Consider the following 17,087-nt stretch of genomic DNA (forward strand, 5'->3'; position numbering starts at 1 on the left):
CTTCTCCCTTTCTATTTGCTCTAATTTTATGCAATTCTCTGTATTTGCAGAAGAAAAGCAAAATGAAGACGAATTTCAATCCAATTAAAAGATCCGGACAATCCCCTGCTATGATATAGCTGGGATGTGTGTGCAGTTTTACGATATCTTTGAGAACGTTCCTCGAGAATCGCAGTCGAATATTCTGCTTTGCTCTTGAAATGAACGCATTGGAACGTATTTTATAAGCATTGATTTCATATTTCTACAGACTAACTCAGGCCGTAGCACTTCAAAAAAAATCCGAGCTTATCGAGGTACCGTAAGCGTGACGATAAATTCCAATAGAACTTATATATGCACCTATTCAGTTGCAAAAAAATTTTGCAGCGTCGTACCATGTTCCCATGTTGACCAAATTTATGACAAAATTCCACGACTACTTCCACTCGATCAAATTTTGAATCAAAGTATAATCAAAATCAGCGCTTAGGACAATTTTGAAAACAACCTTTTTCTATCAGATCTAGGTCCGCTGACACGATGACGCATCCCACAATCCAAAGCCACATCTCGGAACTACGCGACACTGCATTCCCCAGTTCAGATTGTAGGTTAATTTTCTTCCAGTTTCTGGTCTATTTCCCATTGATATTTTCTATCTGATAACTTGCAATGAGTTCAATTACAATTTTTTTAGTCTAAATGTGCATCTACATCCCAGCATCACTTCGCAATCCGTGCGTGCATGCTGGCCGCCGGAACGTGTGGCCGGGGGTGGTGGGTCACCTACCATTGTGCATTTCAATGCTTCCACAAATGCATGGCACCCCCTGATAGGAGTGGGAAAGGAAATGAAGTTCTCCTCCGTGAAAAAATGCAGACGTGAGGTAAAAAGAGTTGAAAGCTCTCATATGGTTGGAGATAGAACTCTGGTTTGATAGTAACATGTAAAGATTAAGGGCAAGGAAAAAGGCGTGGACAAGATTGTAGTGTGATATTTGTTATTTCTAGGCTTAATCGTTACCAGTGAGCATGAGAGTTACGCATGCACCGAAGCGAGCCCGGGCAATTCGTGCTAAAACTCGATCCAATGGCGCTATACCGATCTGGAAATGCGTTTTTAGATATCATATCTAATGATATAGTCTTTCCTCCTTAACAATGGTGTGTATTGTGAAAACAGTGACCGCGTAACCAGGAAAACGCAGGATATTTTCTCGATGATAAGTGTCTCCCGGTTCTCCTAAAAGAGGGAAGTTACACCCAGAACCGGAATAGAGTTATCGACAGATAAGAGGAGCTTACAGATAAATAAATATTTCATTCTTCAAAATTGGAGCATCGCAAAATAAGCTTAGTATGGGTGGTGAATGGTTTGGTGAGATGCTGAAACTACTACAAGCAGGCCAATTGTGGGGTTGATTAGGGTGGGGTCTTATTTAGAGGCTTATTTATTCAGGTAGGCATTGAGTTTTCAGTTCTTCATTCTGAAAAATAAAAAGAGATTTTCACTTCTTTTGAATCTTCACACTCAACAAATTATTAAGGGCAAATAGGAGCTGGTTTTTTCATCGCTATATTTTGATCTCCAATTAAATGAAAAGCAAATAATTTGCAGACCTCGAGAAAAATTGCGATATTTTGGGGGAACAGAAACGAGCGTGGTCAAGAAAATTGGCGTATTCCTTTCGTGAGAGTGTTGTCGCTCGTGTGCGTCAAGTACTCGTGCGTGCGAGAAGGAAACGCAAGCATTAATGCACTCATGCGCGAGGGGAGCGCTCGATTTCTTTCCGGGCAATGTGGACACTCTGCTGGTGACATAGCTGTGCTAGGAGTGACGAAGGAACATCTGAGGAACATTCTAGCCTGTGAGGGAATGGGTCGGAGAGAAACATCATGTGATTTTTAGCAAAAAAAAAGAGATGAGAGATAAGTGTTTATTGCAGGGTGAAGAAAGAAAAAAAACATTCACGCAAAAAACGGGGAGGGCAAAATACTAAGTGGGAGTGGTTCCCAAAGCAGCGTTGCAAGAAGCAAAATGAGGGTGGGAATTGAAAAAGCACGTGGGGAAAGTATTACTAACAGGAAGTAACATGTCTCTGGGACATAATCAAACATGTCAGTATATGGAGGATGATTTTCCACTAATTGGAAACGCAAATTTTATCGTAGTACCAATGCATAAGAGAAATTTGTAAGGGGTCTCCACCCTTAACCCACTCACTTCCACCCACAAGCGGAACAATGCTCAGGAATAAGTCCATCGAGTGATAATGGGGGACGCTCCTGGTAGAGTTCAAAATGTGGACGAAATTCTAGGATAAAATTTCAATGTAGAAAGATGCAAACAAATTGGGCTTTTTCTAAGTGAAAGTATCTCAAATAATAGTTCGAGTAGTGGGAATATATAAATGACTATTGAAAAAGGCTAAGGAAGCAAACGTTTGGTGAAAACTATAAATAAATGACGAGGTATCTGGATATGAGAGATGAATGTGGAACTGATATAAATACTTATGATGGTGGAGACATCATCGTAAATTTGTATCATATATTTATTTCCTACTTTACTTATTTTATACTTTATTATGAGAACAGCCTAAAATAGGTCATTGGAAATGTAAGTATCATGTATGTATTGTAGTTGCATTCTCGATCTCTGTCGCCCCAATGTCCCGGGTTGAAACATTTCTCCCTTCCCGCGTCCAATCACGAGAGCGAACATGTTCCGCCCCTCTCTTTATCTCCACTTGGAGAAAATCACATCTAAACGTCAGCTTAAATATTATATAAATAAATCCACTCAATCAAACTAAAACCATCATTATGCCTTCGACATTATAACTGTGAAACTTTAAGAATTTAATTTGTGGGCGTATCCAATAAACCAAGAATACAGCCATCGTTTGCCACAATGTTCATATTCGTCAGTGTACTATGAAAGGTCTTGGGTTCGTGTGCTCTAATCAGTACGTGACACCAAAGAACATGTATGTGCTCTATTTCACGCGAAAATCATTCGTCCGCGTTAGTATATTAGTAAATTGCTAAAACATTTAATTGTTATTGAAAATATGAAATATTCTCAATGACATGGCTTCATATATGATGAAAATTCAAAATATGATATCTTTCAACGTTGGTGAAATTGAGCGTCACTAGGCGAGGCGCAGGAGAATAATAGCAGGGTGGATGCCAAAGTAGTGTTGCCAAATTTGTGGAAGTCTGCTGGCCATCGAATCGAATGGTTCTGTTCAGGCTTTGGCATTTGACAAACTCAAAGAAAACTCCCACCCTCCCCCATGGCTTCTGCTCTGGCGGGACGGGACTTCGCTGGGAAACCTTTGGCGGTTTAAGTGATGAGGAAATCGGCCATCGACCGCGTGGTTTCATGTCTCGTTGAGCTTGGGACGGCATGAGCTCTGCTCTGCCTATCAATCCACCTCTCCTTGGGATGGTGCCCGTAAATATTTTATGGGAGCAACTTCATTTCCGTTATTCATTTTACGCGACTAAATATTCATGAGTTAACTATTCATTGCGGATTTATTGTAGCTCCGTTAGCTTATTTCACTTATTTCTGCACAAATTATTGGCGGTTTTTTTAATCGCGTCATTTATTTTAGCAGCCTCGTAGTCTGCAGATATCACTGGGCATTCTGGACACAGATTTGGGAAACACTGAAAGAAAAACTTTGCGAAAACAAAATCCATCCAGTAGCCACTTCCTTCGGAAGGAAGTCCCGTCTGAGGAGCATGGGTCAAGGGAGGGAGGGAAGTTGAGGGCCTCTCACGCCTTCCGCCGCCTCCGCCCAAACGCACTTCAAGCAGAGCGACAAGCGCCCCACTGACAGAGGCGAAGGCAACTTTCTCAACACTGATTGGCGATATCTTCTCGAGTGCTTTCCTAAATAACTCGCTTTTTACGCATTTCTTCCCCGGGGAAAAGACCTGACCTAAATTTTAATGCACGAGTAGAAATCTAAACAAAGAATGCAAGGATTGATTGCCTCAATTGCCGCGGCTGTGAATGCAAGGGTAATGAGAGGAAAATCTTCGACTTAAGCGATGGTGAGAAGCTTAAATAGTTCCCAGGCGAGTAACTCCGCCACGAGAGTGATCCGAGTGACTGAGGGGCTTCCCTCGGCAGCTTGGTGAGTACTCCAGCTGAGGCTCGATTGAGCCCAGTCAGACCGCTTCCACTTCAACGCCGTCGGCGATGAACATTCATGTTGCGTTATGTGCATTTCCAAGTGCTAAGATTGCATCGTTATCATGTGATCGTTTATTTTTGGAATTGACTCGTCGCAACTAGATTTCCTTAAACAGTCAACCTCTCCTAATCTTCGCCCTTCATCCCGTTTTCGCCTCCATCGCCTCTTCCAAGCAACCATCCACCTCTTTCCCTCGAACTGTTCCTCCCGTTTGACCTCCACGCCGCCTGTTATTCCCTCGTTTACTTTCTTCCGGTTCGCATACCCTCCCTTCTAAGATGCCCGCATTTCTTTCTTCACTTGTCATACGGACTGCCCATATCATTGCGCCACTCACCCTCGCCTCAATTGCTTCCCATTGCTTTCAGTTTTCTTTCTTTTGCTCGCATACGCAATCCGTCGCTCGCGTCCTTGGCAATGAACGCTCGTCGGATCACTTTTCAGGAATAAAAATTGCTTATCCGTGGAGAAAGATTTTGTTTCCATGAAAACCGAATGCGTTCAAGGCGTATCATTCCCATATCCTCACAGTAGGAACACCTTCTGCGCATAATCAAATTGGCAGGCGAAAACTATTTTTTATTACTATTAACACTTCGTACGCTGATTCGCATACATTGCATACCATGCCATGAACACGGGCGTGTTCGGTCCTCAGGCTCTGGAGTGAGCTGTGATTATTTGCTTTGTTCATAATTATAACATTATTATATTTTAAGTATGTGGAATATTTGAGATTCCATAAGTTTTCCCATTGTCGCGGTTTCGAATTGTGCAAGGTTGGAAGGACCCAAGGAACCGATCGGCTCCGCAGTCTCGATTGCCCTCCCCAGTGCGGCCTCGCCCACCAGAGTAATGCGGCATTTAATTCATTCCTTTCGCTTAAACTCGAATGATTTGCTCTCTTCTTAAAGTTTCAATCGCGCTTGTAATATTTGCAGTCCCAGGGGATCCCTACCAAGGCTTTCCAATTACCATGTCACGCTCTCTGTTCATGCGTTCAACGATTCTTTGATTCTAAATGGCGTTCCAGCGTTTCTTTGCATTTTACTTGATATTGTAATCTGGTCCTCAAGCGCAGGGTTCCAATCTTTAGGAACGTGCCTGCATGGGGTCCAACGTTGTAGTTTCTGGTTTACTGGCAAATGGCGTGATTTCATGCGTCATGTGTTGGAATTCGAAAATAATAATGAACAAAGAGCAGCACCCTTCCACTATATAATAAGTATTTACTCCACGACAGATTTCTATACGTTCATTCATATTTAGTTGGAAACTGAAGTCATGTGCCGACTTATTTAGCTGTTTTAAGCGGCGAGGAAAGGGTGATGCAGTCAGACAGTCGTGGTGTCAAAAATTTTTAAACAGGTGTAAGAATGCCCTTTGAAAAGACAAGGGCCAAATATTTAACCCACCATAATAAGACAAAAAAATCATGCAAAGTTCCCTGGTAAACCTCTAAAGAATTTCTGCGTGATTACTTGGAGGATAGCCCTATCACTTTCCCGTCAATTGTTGGTAAATTTATGGAGAAGCGTCCAAAAATAAGTATTTTGGAGACCACAATAACAATATACATGGGCTATTATAGAAGTAATGCGTATGATTTTGTTGTGACGCGACTGTTCATGACAGTGCAGTAAAACTGGCCGGGTAATGTGTAAGGGGGTCTGCCCTTCCGACGCAGCCGGTCGCTAGTTTACTCCGAGCAGTCTGAGGGGGAAGAGTTGCCTCTGCTATGTGTTTTTTGACTTTATAACACGGCCCAATGGAGCGTTCGCTTTAACAGCGATACGCCATCAATTTTTACGTGCCGCTTGGAAAGAATGCAACCGGAACATTCCAGATGCTTCAAGAGGCCTTAGAGGACAACTGCATTTCAAGGTCCGGGAGGTGGCGCATGGCGTTCATGGAGGGCCGGGAGGAAGTCGCCGACGAACCTCGTTCTGGACGCCAAACAACGGCCAGAACCGACAAAAATATGAATCCGGTGCACGAAGTTTTGCGTTCCGACCGTCGATTGGGCATCCAGCAAATTGCTGACACCTACATATGTCCACATTTGCGGTACATGGGATAGTGACCGAGGATCTGGAAATGCGCAAAATCTGCGCGAAGCTAGTTCCGAAAGTGTTGCCACACGTCCTTTGTCGTTACCAACTTCCTGGCCCAGAGCACCACCCCGGTGGACCCCCGGCCCCTTTACACTCCCGGCTTGGCTCTGTGCGACTTTTTTTGTTTCCCCGACTGAAGAGAGAGCTGAAAGGAAAGCATTGGGAGACCTTGGAAAGCATCCAAAAGCATGTTAAAACGTTCCTGAGAGACATTCCCTTCGAGGAGTTTCAGGGTTCCTTCCAGGCGTGGCAGACACGTCTCCGCAAGTGTATTGATGCGGGGGGAGAGTATTTTGAAGAATTTGAAGCATTTGTAAAAGTAAGGTCAAAAACGTTTTTCCCAGAGAAATGCAGTGTTCGCTCCGAAAGTAATCCAAATTCAATAAGGATGAGAACTAATTAAAAGATTATAAATAAGTTAAATAAGGGCTGCCATAAAGGAAATAATGCGGCTGGTCATTTAAACTACATTCTAAGAGGCGTATAGATCATGAAAAAACCGTTTTAGCTTACACAGATGCAAATACATATAATATTAACTGGCATACACATGCAAAAGCACCTACAGATTTAGTATAAATCAATAACGTGCAAATTAGAATTGAAGAGTAAGAAGAGGAAATTCTACTGTAAAATGGACATGGACTCATAGCCTCCGCCCCCAAAGGCACAGGTGGGACACACCGCAGCAGACCGGCAGCGCTGGCCTCCCCCCACAGAGAGAGACGGGGGATGGAAGGAGAAATTTGAAAACAAACACAGCATAGCAAGCAATACTGCGACGAGCACTACATTCTTTAATGGCAGGCCCATGCGGGAAGGGTTTTGGCAACAAAACACACGAGATTGGTGAAAGGGCATGCATTTGAGTAAAACTAATTATTCCCTAGGCGCTGTGGGTGGAAAATAGAGATTGTTGTTATCGGCGGGGTGTTGTGTAAATAAATTTGCGTGGTAGATCTGTTACATTTGTGAATTGCCCGTCCTGTATGGGTTGAATGGTATCGGCTATTAATAGCTCAATGCATTACATGTGAGCTCACCCTTTATCACGGGTTTCCATATTTTTGATCATAGTATAGTTACTGGAGTGCACACTACATTATAACAATTGCGATGTATCGTCTGTAATAGAATGATGTCCAATCGCCCCCTTCCACTTGACCTTACAGTGGATTAAAAGGTGGCATGTGTTCTTGGAAGTATTCCGATAGATATAGTATTACTGGGGTCGCGGTAGTCCAGAGGGTAGAGCGTTGGACTACCGACCCGGAGGCTCTCGGGTTTGATTCCCGGGCAAGTCTCTGGGCACCTGCAGCTCCACCCAAGCTATGTGATTTGTCGGGTACCAGATCTTCCCGGGAAAACATAACCGGCACAAGGAAAGGAACTGGCCCCCCCTACCCTGATGCGTGATTTTCACACACCGTCGGGCTTAGTACTGGGTGAACGCTACCATCACATACCAAACCGACCTTCAGGTTCATTACTGTGTCTATGGTTTTTTTCACAGTATTATTGGTGACCTAACACCCCCTATCCCAGTTTGCGGGATAGTGTAGAGATATAAACGATGATTTATTGTATTTCCCAGGTTCCCTCATCGTTAAAAAATTCGAGATAATCGCTTCGATGACACACATTCTCCTATCTTCACTAGTGGTCTGGCGTTCGTGTTCCGCTCCTCGCACGCCATGGGGAGCGTGGGCTAATTGAAGACACCTACATAATACTCCGCAGGCCGCCACAAGGGCGTTTGGCGGGAAGTGTTTGACCACCAGCCATACAATGCTTACCATTGCATCTCTACAGAGATTTTAGTTCTATCCTGCACTCGAACCAAGTTATTCCACGCTACTCACGCAAAAATATGCATTAGCAGGATATATTCAAATCATGTAGGAACGACGTCATAAAAATGGTTCTATTGAAAATGCATACGCGGAAATATACGAGTATACAGAACCAATATTAATCATCCTCTTCAGGCCCGCGATCATATCCATTATGAGCTCTAATCGTACGAGGAAAAAACGACATTTTAAATCTATCCGTTATATTATCTATCTCCCTGATTTCACGCACGTGATCTGATATCCCATAGAAGTTCTGGCCCGTTAATATATCTTTAAAATCTTCAGATAATTAACCAGATTCTAATTTACGCCGTAAATTTAACCTTTAATTAAGAACACGGTCAACTAGTGGCTCCCATCTTAATTGTGCCGCGACACTGCTACCTTGTTCATAAAAACCTTTCACAAACCCAGCAGGTCTATGTTGCAATCGTTGTAGTTCAAAAACTAATCCTACCTCGCGAGGATCCCATACACTTGCAGCTTACTCAAGGTGGGATCTAAACTAACCAAGGCCAGGTGTACGGGGGAGTGGAGGAAAGCAAGGCACACGCGCCGCTAATGCAACCGGCGAGTATTACGCTCGGCGGTTTTGCCGGGCGTCCATTGGCTGCGCTGCTCCGTCACGTGTGCCGCCGCAAGCCGGCCGCGGCGTGAGTCAGGGGGAAGGACGTGCCTCGCGACTGCGAAACGCCGGGGTGTGGGGCGGGGGGCGATCGAAGGAGAGCGAGGGTTGGACTCGTGATCAGACGGCGGCCACGCCGCCGCGTGCCCGAGGAGGGAAGGAGGCGGGCATTGAGCACGTGGCTCTCTCTCTCCTACCGTCTCGCTAAAATTAGTGTGGGTTTGCCCTCCCCTGCAGTGGAGGACCGTGTTGGCGACCCCCTTTGCTTCACCCCTCCCCCCGGGGGTCCAGTGGCCGGGGGGCCTTTCGAGCCCTGTGCACGGTATGACGACGGGGCAGGTCACGGGAGGTCGGTCGGCGTACGGCCCTTGTTGCAGTTAAAAATATTGCCTGAAAATTAACAGAGCAGCAAAGAGGCAGCATGATATCTTACCTTATGGCGCGATGACATGAGATTGCTATGAGGATCCATCTTGAAGAAACTTGGTTATAAGCGGGCATTTTCGGGTAAACGTAAACTGAAGAGGAAATAAATGAGCCTTTCGGCAGTGCCGTGGTCTCATTTGTTACGTCATACTAGTATTTGTGATCCTTTGGTGAAATTATCAAAAAAGGAATCAGGTAAGTTCCGAGCAAGATCTGTTACAAATTGAGTAGCTTCAGGCGTGATGCGGTGGAAGTCGAACATAATGAATAACTGATGGTAGCACTTTTCCACTTGATAACATTTTTATTTTATCAAAAAACCCAGTCGTAAAATAAAAATGTTATCAAGTGGAAAAGTGCTACCATCAGTTATTCATTAAAATATGTTACATTCATGAAAAATTAGTATAAGAAGAAAGTAATGGGTGACGATGGGAAATGAGGGAAACTGGCTCTACCAATGACAGATTTGAATATACGAGGGTCATCCGGAAAGTAGTACCCGTTCGTGAAATAAAGACACAAAAGTAAATATTAACAAACATAAAAAATTTTATTTGAAAGAGGATACTTTAAACTACTTCTCAACATAATCTCCAAGCAAATTAAGGCATTTGTCATAACGTGTGACAAGTTTCTGTATTCCTGCTGCATAGTCCTTCGCCGCCAGCTCATTGAGATACGCGAGGGACCCATCTTGCACAAATTTTTGCATAATGCAGATGGTGTTTAACAATTTCATGAACAATTGTTCGAGAAACATTGGGAAAATGCTCACAGATGTCATCAATTGTGACGCGCCGATCGTTCCTCACGAATTCGTCAACTGAGCTCACCAGTTGGTCTGTAATGACAGACGGTCTCTCCGAACGCTCATCGTCGTGTGTGTTCCCCCTCCCCATGTTGAAGTTGCGACACCACCGCCGAACAGACGGCTCGTCCATTACATTGTCTCCATACACCTCCTTTAATTGGCGATGAATATCACATGGGCGAACGTTTCTTGCATTGAGGAATTTAATCACTGCCCTCACTTCACAACTGGCGGCGTTCTCAATTTTTTTAAACATTGTAAACAATCACAGAAACAACACAGGCAATGCTAGCGTCACGCAACTTGGCTCAGAGAAGGCAGACAAGCCACTGAAGCTATCTGACCTCGTCCAGCGGCTACTCGCGTCGTCAGCACTTCATGCGGCACGAACGGGTACTACTTTCCGGATGACCCTCGTATTTCTTCCCTCAAATAGTTCGCTTTCTCAGCAACACCAAAGGCAAATATCCCGAAAACTATGATCGAGGACCCTGAATGCGATCGATAATAAGAAGTACTTCTTCCCCTCACCCGAAAGCACGTACATAATGAAGGCCCGGGACGCTTAGTCGCACGCATGCATTCATTACCGCTCGTGAGATCCCACCAAATGATTTCAGATTTTGCGAGGCTCGCCTGTTTTAGCACTTGACGATTTAATGCGAAGGAATATTGATGTCAAACGTCACTTTGGTTATTATAAAACAAGTGGTACGCATGTGGGTCAGATACTGTCATGTAGTAGCCCAGTCGAGATGATCTGAAAGGTGACAACTCCACGGCCAAACTCCACATTCAAAATTAAAGAAGCGAAGCATTCTGTCGAAAAAAAAATATTGTGAAAATTTGAGAAATGTGAAAACAATAGCAAATCATTTGCTTTCCGATCTATTCGCTAAGAGCGCGTGGGGATGGCGTGCGCTGTTGGAGGAAGGGAGGAATGAGATTGGGGCAAGGGAGCTCGGTCTAGGAAAACGGCGTGAATGTTCATGATGGCAGGTAGCATGAGTCAGGGAGAAATTTGGCGCGAAGACTTCGTTCGATCAATAATAATTCCCATCCCACAAAGGAGAAAGGCGGCAGTACGCGAGGACTGTGGGACCATAAGTTTGAATTCGCACGCAGCTAATGCAGAACGGGATCATCAACTTATGTATGGAAAAGAGGCCAAATGATTATTTAGGGGAAGATCAGTTTGAATAAAGCAAGGAGAGAGGGGCCTTTGATGCCGTAGCTATAATCAGAGCACAGAGCAATGAGGCATAAAATGGATGGAATAAGGCAAAGATGTCTTCGCTTTCCTCCTGTCTTGCAAGGTGCTTGGTAGAGTAAACTGAGTCTTATTAATGTACTTGTAACATACGGTAGGAGTAGGCTGGAGAGCCCTACATCTACAGGTCTACTAATACCCCGCGATCCGCCGAAAAGGTGTGGGGCAGGGGTGCAGGTAGCAGGTGGAAAGGTAAGGGATGAAGGAGAGGGAAGGTGTTTTAGGGCGGAGGAAAGGGGAAAAGACATCCGAATAGGGAAAACAGGGAATACATACTGGTACAGATTAGCCGCAAAATTAGTTCAAAACAAATATTATTTCCACCCGACACAGAAACTCTCTGGTATAGGAATTAAAATGAACACCGACCTTTCATACGATAGACTGCCACTTTACTGGGACACTCCAGTTCTTCAACCACAATGGAAGATAGGAGAATATGTGTCATCGGAGCGATTAGCTGGGTTATTTTAACTGTGAGGGAAACTGGGAAAAAATAATAAATCATGGCTCATATCTATACACTATCCCGGCAACTATGGAGAGGACGTGTGGCAGAGGGTGTTTGGTCGCCAGTTATACTAAATCTATCGGAATACTTCCAAGGACACATGCCATATTTTAATCCACCGGAAGGTCAAGTAGAAGGGCGCGATTGGACACCATTCTTTTACATACATCACAGCTGTTATAATATTAGTTTGCTCTTAAGTAACTGCAATAAGATCAAAAATATGGAAACCCATGAAAAAGGGCGGGCTCACGTGTAAGCATTGACCTATTAGTAGCAGATACCATTCCACCCATGCAGGATGGACAATTCACAAAAGTATTGGACGTACAACTTTATTTACACAACACTCCAGCGCCCACCTAAGGACGTAAGAACGGCACATTCGGACGCCGGCCATGAAGTGCAGTAACTTGCATGTTCCGGAATATTTTCGCCAGTGCCTACCCATTCCCGTCTTCGTGTTTCCCCCCTGAGTTGTTGTCGCGAAGAGTGCGCGGGGAGAAAGAATCTCTCCGCTCGGTAGTCTACGTATATCTATTTTATTTCATGGCAATTGTCTGTCCTGCTTGTGTAATTGGGGGGCTGAATGATTTCTCATGGCTATATTTCTTAGTTTGAGTCATTAGGAGTTGTTTGGTTGACGATGTTGGACTGGGTGGCCAGTGCATCAAAAGAAAAATTACGTTAAGTGAAGAAGCCTGTACTAAGAGTTGGAAGTGGACATTGGTGGATGTACTCGTAAAGGAGAGACGGGCGAGAACTACATGCGGTGTGGTTTTTTTATGGTCGCGAAACTTTTTATTTGAGGCTGGTGGACAAAGAGAGGTTGGAGGCTTTTCATGTGTGGGAGTGGAGAAGAAAGGAAAACATTTGATGGACGGAAGAAAGATGACCGGGAGGTTTTCCTCCTTTGATGAAAGGGAAGAGAAGCGGTTGCAGCACGAATGTATTGAGCATCGTCGCATTGTTGTGAGAGGGGAGGGGTGGAGGCGTGACGGATGGATGCAGGGAGGAGGCAGGGCGAGCGGGCGGAGTCGAAGAAAAGGCTATTATTAGAGTGTGGGAGGGAGTACGTATTTAGGGGGTGGGGGGAGTGTGGTATTTAATTCCGTAAGGGACGTGTGTTTAGAAGTCTTGCCGTGGTTCGTTGTGCAAATTTTAAGCAAATAATGGTAGAGTGCTTACCTTTGATAAAACAAAACTCGAACTTTTTTTAGCAAAGGAAATTTGCAATATATTTTCTCGTCGCATTGAGGATTGCCATTGATTCCCGGGCGGGCTTGATGGTGCGAGCCCACAGTCGCCAGTTCGAGCATTTTGTCCGGCGCGTCGGCCGCGAGTGACGGAGCGCGTCTGCGATACGTGCTCACGAGTGAACGTCCCTCTCCCATATGGGCGTGCCACTCTCTCACCTCCCGTTCCAATTTATTCAATTCGAATGCACGTGGCGTCCGTGAATTAGATGTTTTCTCTCGGAGAAATTTTATGGATGGTGCTAAAGGTAAATGGCGATCTCGGGATCTTTCATGGTGCGTTGGAAGGATGTGCACATGGCAGCAGAACTGCTTCATCGTTTTACTTATTATTACTAACAACCTGCTAAGGTAGGTTTTTTGTAGAGACAACAACCAAATGAATACTTGTTACTCGTAAACAACCCAACCCAACTTCCCACTCTTCAACAAGTCCCTCTTCATCTCTGAGTGCTTCCTTCCTCCCTTCATCCCGTCCAACAACCCTATCCTTTTCCTGCCCTTTCCTCGTTTGCCTAACATTCTCCCCTCTATTACAATTTCAACATCTCACTATCGATCAATACGCGTTTCATCCATTTTTCCTACCTCCTCACATTTTCTCCAAAAATTCCCTCTCCTAGCCCACCTTACCTAGCACCTCCTCATTTGTTTTCCGTTCGCTCCACTTCACCTTATCCATCCTTCACCACACTCACATTTCAAAAGCCTCCAATCTATCCTCCTGTTTCAGTGACTGAGTTTCCGCGCCGTACATAACTACGCTCCATATAAAAGTTTTCACGAGCCTATTCCGAACATTCCTACCAAATGTTACTGTCACGAACTCACTTCTTCTTGTGAAAGCCTCTTTGCCTAGGGCAATTCTTCTCCTTAATTCCATATTACTTGGACCATTTTGGTCCAAAATACTTCGTAGGTACGTAAACAGCTCCACCTGCTCTAGTTTTTGCCCTCCGGTTTTTATTTTGACCTCGGCCTTTTTTCTGGAAAATTGCATGATCTTTATTTTATTCATATTGACACTCATCCTATATCTATTACAATTAATTTCCAATGCACTCAGCAATGCTTGCAACCACTTGACTGACTGACAAACTAGAGCTATATCTTCAGCAAAGCTAACTGATTTAACGGATTCCTAGTCGACTATCATACCTGTCTCTAGTTCCTCTCTTACTCCTTAATCATTTCTTCCACTTATATGTTGCACCGGTGATAATGGGCAACCCTTCCTTACACCTCTTCCAAACACTGTCCATCCGGACTCTCCGTTCCCCACGCGCACCTGAGCAGTCTGAAATATGTACAGGATGTAGATTAGCCTCCTACCCCACCAATGTATTCCTCTTTTCTCAAAGTACTCGCTAGTTTTTCACAATTAATTCTATCAAAGTTCTTTTCGAAATCAATGAAACAAGCATATGCGTCCTGATTTTATTCTATATTCCTCTTGATCAGTGATTTCTTTTCTGCAATGGCATCGCGCGTACCTCTCCCCTTCCTAAACCCAAACTGATCATCCGCTAAGTAATCATTTGCCCTACTCGTTATCTTTTTGTTGATAACCCTGAGAACAACATTAGCCGCGTCGAAAATTAAACCTAATGCACTGTAGTCCTCACATGATGTAGCCTTTACCCTTTTCGGAATAGAAACTAACAATGACCTCACCTCTTCCGGTCAGATTCATCCTCACAGATACTACGAACCAGTCCATATAGGCCCTCCTTCCCACATTTCCGTAAATCTTTCAGTAGTTCCGCAGGAATATTGTCTACCCCCACGGCCTTATTTGATTTCATCACCCTTAATACCCTTCCTATCTAATCGCAGAGTATGCCTAAACCTAAATCACCTTAATCTAATTCATATTCCATTTTTATGTTTAAGCTTGTTGGCCTGAGTTCTTTACCACAGAGTTTTTTTATATATTCCTTCCACTTCTCTTGGATCTTTTCTGTGTCAACTTTTATTTTACCCGACTCATCTCTAACTGTTTACACAGATCTTTCCTTACTACATCCCGATAATGTTTCAACCTTCCTATATATTTCAACAATTTCGCCTTTCCTCAGCAAAATATCCACATCCTCGAACTGCGTCTTCAACCATGCTTATTTTGCTTTATTTGCTATCCGTCTTAATTTTTTTATTTAACTCTTTGTAATTCCTTCTGCCCAACTGTGTTTACATTCTTCTATTTCCTTCCTTCATCTTTCTAATCATCTCATCCGTGATCCATGGTTTTCTTGCCCTTTTCCCGTTAACAGTTACTATAGTTTTCATTTGCGGCTATAGATAACCCTTTCTTGATACTTTCCCATTTTTCTTCGATAATACTCAATTCTTTACCGTCATCCATGATTTTCTTTACAACCTTGCTGATACTCATTCCTTGTCAATCCAGTTAAATCTTCTACGTTCAATGTCCTAAGCCGCCGACTCTGCCTTATCCTTTAGAAACGAACGCTACACTTCATAACAACTAAATTTTGGTCAGAGTCCGCATCCGCTCCCAGGAAGTTGTGCGAATTTATCACCCTGTTCCTAAACTTTTGTCTAACTAGACTGAAATCTAACTGATATCTTTCTGAGTCACCTCTCTGAACCAAGTGTTGTTCATGACTAATCCCTACCTCCTGCAGAACACAATTGCTTGCCCCTCGCGGTCGTTCCTTCGCCTACCATCGCATTCCAATCCCCCATCTCTATTAAATGTTTCCCTGCAGGAGCACACGCGATTATGTCCTATAACTAATCGTATACCTGTATCCTATCGACTACTTCCTCCTCGTGATTTCTCGGTGGCATATATACCTGAACAATAACCATGTTCGTCGGTTCTGTTTTTATCTCTACCAGTAATATTCTATCCGTTGCTTGCTTTATGTCGCTGTCTACGCTTCTTCCTACCTTTTTATTCAATATTATTTCAGCCCCTCGTTGGCCCTCGTCCCCTCCGCTGTTTATTACTCTGTAACTATCACTCCAATAATCCCCGCTATCCTTCCATCTCATTTCGCATAAACCTAAATGGCATCTATATATATTTATTGATGAATACATATATTATACACACACACACACATATATATATATATATATATATATATATATATATATATATATATATATATATATATATATATATATATATATATATTTACAAGGTTTGATCAAAAAAAGACAGGACTGTTTTTATATCTTTATTTCGACGGATACAACTTAATCGAACTTGCTTTTAAAGTACCTGCCTTGGCTGACGACCCACCTTTCCAATTGTTTCTTCTAGCTCTCGAACCCTGCCTGATAAGCCACCTTAGGGATCCTCTTCAGGTCCGCCGTACAATTAGATTTAATGTCCGCAATAGAGTTGAATCGGCACCCTTCCAAGGTTGATTTTAACTTTGGAAAAAAAGTCTGATGGAGCCACGTCTGGAGGAGTAGGGGGCTGCGGGATCACGGAAGTTCCGGTTTTGGCGATAAACTCTCTCACGATTAACGCCGTGTGAGCCGGCACGTTATCGTGTTGGAAACGCCATACATTGTGTCTCCATATGTCCGGCCTTTTTCAGCTCACTACGACCCTCAGCCTCTTCATAACCTTTATGTAGAAATCTTTGTTGACCTTGGGGGACGTATTCGTAATGAATCAGCCCTTGCCAATCGAAGAAACACACCGGCAAGACCTTCACATTGGACCGGGACATGCGAGCTTTCTTTGGTCGCGGAGAATGAGGACCTTTCCATTGAGAAGACTGGGCCTTTGTCTCAACATCATAACCGTAAACCCAGGTTTCGTCACCGGTTGCGAAGATTGTGAGAAACTCTGGGTCGGCATTGGCTCGATCCAGGAGTTCCTGACAAATGTCCACTGGTTTTTGTCTCTGTTCATCATTCAACACCCGCGGGACGAATTTTGATGCGAAACGCGTCATGTCCAAAACGTCCGTCAAAATTGTCTGACAGGATCCAAAACTAATGTTCACTGCCTCGGCTATCTCCCTGACAGTTAA

Source organism: Hetaerina americana, unplaced genomic scaffold, assembly GCF_022747635.1.
Source record: "Hetaerina americana unplaced genomic scaffold, ioHetAmer1.1.p SCAF_130, whole genome shotgun sequence".
Taxonomy (NCBI): Eukaryota; Metazoa; Arthropoda; class Insecta; order Odonata; family Calopterygidae; genus Hetaerina; species Hetaerina americana.